This window comes from Lathyrus oleraceus, chromosome 2, assembly GCF_024323335.1.
Source record: "Lathyrus oleraceus cultivar Zhongwan6 chromosome 2, CAAS_Psat_ZW6_1.0, whole genome shotgun sequence".
Lineage (NCBI taxonomy): Eukaryota > Viridiplantae > Streptophyta > Magnoliopsida > Fabales > Fabaceae > Lathyrus > Lathyrus oleraceus.
In genome coordinates this window covers 205937161-205939618 of record NC_066580.1, presented here as the reverse complement: position 1 = coordinate 205939618, position 2458 = coordinate 205937161, and the positions used below count along the sequence as shown (strand labels likewise).

Here is a 2458-nt window from a genome sequence, read left to right as displayed (position 1 = left end):
CGTGATTCACTCTTACCCGCGGCGGCAAAGACGAACTCGAAGCTCAGATCTCCACGGCTCGATTCCGAAACTCCTTGTTCTCGTCTTGTTGCGATTCGCGTTGTTGTGGTTCGATCGAGCTGAGGCCGCTTCGGATTGAGGAAGATGAACAGTACAGTTGGTGAAGATGAGAGAGGCGTCGCGATTAGTGACGAAGAGCGATGCAACTAAGATCCGGTGACTGAAGCGGCGTGAAGAACAAAGAGCGAACGCGACTGAATTTTCAAAAGATGAGATCGAGATCCTCTTGTGCTTTCCTCCTCCTTTCCGTTATGCTTCTGTTGAGGAACAAATTGAATTTTCTTGTGGTGGTTCGGCGATGGAAGGTTGGAAGCGGTTGAAGGTGGTTCGGTGAACGGAGATTGGTTACGGTTATGGTTGGTTGCGGTTATGATGAAGAGAATGAATCAACGAAGAATCCAGAGTAATTTCCGCGAGATCTCGAACGAATCTGTATCCGATCCGAAGTCCGGCCAAATCGTAAGCTCCGATGATCCTTCTTCTTCTTCTCGTTCTTAGTTTGTTTTTCTGAATTCTGTGAAACTCTTTTGGCTATGGAGTTGTGGTTTTTGGTTTCTTGCTACCTCTTCAATCTCTTTTTCTGTTTCATTCTTGGAAGGTTGCGTGTAGATAAAAATGGTGAGTGAAGATTGGTGAGGTTCGAATGGTTCAGAGTTGAGAGAAGGTCTTGGTGAAGGTTTGATGAAGTTTGGTTCAAGAAGAAGATTCGGTTAGGCGTTGTGGTGGAGGGTTATGGAGTTTGGAGTTTGGTGAAGGTGATTGTGAATTGAAAAAATGGTTACGGTTACGGTGGTTGAAGGTTTTGGTTGAAGAATTGGAAGAGAGTTTTTGACGGTGGTTGATGAATGGAGGTTGAAGGTGGATTCTAGATTGTGATTGTGAAGTTTGTTAGAATTGTTATTGGATTCTGAGTTTTTTTTTTCGTGCAGGATTTTGTTATGCAGGTTATATGCAGAATTTTCACTGTTAGTTTATGCTTGTGTGTTTGGAATTGTAGCTGCTGCGTTTTGTATTGTCGGCTTGTGAATGAGCTACAACAGCTTTTTGGAATGTATTTCGCTTGCCGTGGCTGTGCGTTTGGAGCTGGCTTGGTATGCGTTTCAGCTTGTCGTTCATTTCAAGTGTGATGAGTTTCGTAGCTTGATGCTGCGTTTTGTGCATTTCGCCGGCTTGGGTTGTAGCTCGGTTTTGATGGCTTGGCTTGGCAGCAGAATTTTTTGATGCATTTTATGCAGAATTTTTGATTCATTTTATGCAGAATTTTTGATTCATTTTATGCAGAATTTTTGATGTGTTGCTGAATTTTGATTCATTTTATGCAGAATTTTTGATGTGTTGCTGAATTTTGATGTGCAATGCAGAATTTTTAATGCAGAATTTTGGTAAATGCAATGCAGAATTTTTAATGCAGAATTTTGGTAAATGCAATGCAGAATTTTTAATGCAGAATTTTGGTTTTGTACAAATGGATATGGGTATGATTGGATAATGGCAATTGGTTTTAAACGGATAAACTAAATTGGATATGATTTGTGTTGAGTATTGGATAAAATGGATTATGGTAAAAAAAATGGATATGAAATTGGATAATGATTAAATTGGAATAAAAGTGGTTTTGAGGGATATGGAATTTGGATAGCCGTTAAAAAATGGTTAAATGGATTTGGTTAATTAGAAATGGATATGGTAATGAATGGATTCTAAAAATAAAAGTGGATTTAGATTTTGATTAAATGGATATGGGTTAAACCAAATGGATACAAATGGATTAATGAACTTGGATTAAAATTGGATAAATGGGCTTAATGGGCTTATGAGATTTTCAAGATGAGATATGGATATGAAAAAATGGTTAATGGGATAAACTTGTGGGCTTAACAAAAGGAAATGAATGGGCTTAATGCAACCACGATTAAATCTCCAAAACCAATTCAACTTTTCAGTAATCAACTCGGAGCATCCAACTCAACTTGAATTCCCAAGATTGATTCGAGAAAAGAACGAAAGGATTTCTTCTTCAAGATAAGTATTTGTAATGACAAATGACCTTCTTTGTGACATGAAGGAAGCGTCTCAGACCATCTCTCCACCTCCTAGCCCTCAGTTGACTTACAGTTGACTTTTATGGGCCTCAGATGACTTGGTCATGCACTGTGGACTTTGAGCTTTCAACACTTGGCCAAATTGCATCAAAATGAACCTTGGGTTCACATAAGCTCATTGGAACACCCATAGGGCCTTTGTCTCATGGAAAAACTTGATCTCTTGCACAGTTGACTTCTCCTGATGCCAGTCCTGACTGATGCAATGCAATGGACTATGCAATGTGAATGCAATGTTAATGACCTAAAATGAAATGAATGTACAAATGGGAGGGTGCAAATTTGAGGTGCTACAG

The 2458-nt window shown here is 39.3% G+C and overlaps 1 long non-coding RNA gene across 1 annotated transcript; it reads left to right on the top strand.

The window, feature by feature from the left end:
* The first annotated feature begins 342 nt into the window (after positions 1-342).
* Positions 343-917, top strand: LOC127121310 (uncharacterized). The gene is made up of 2 exons (XR_007803389.1): positions 343-519; positions 659-917. It is a non-coding gene; the product is annotated as an uncharacterized LOC127121310 (long non-coding RNA).
* The last annotated feature ends 1541 nt before the right edge of the window (positions 918-2458 follow it).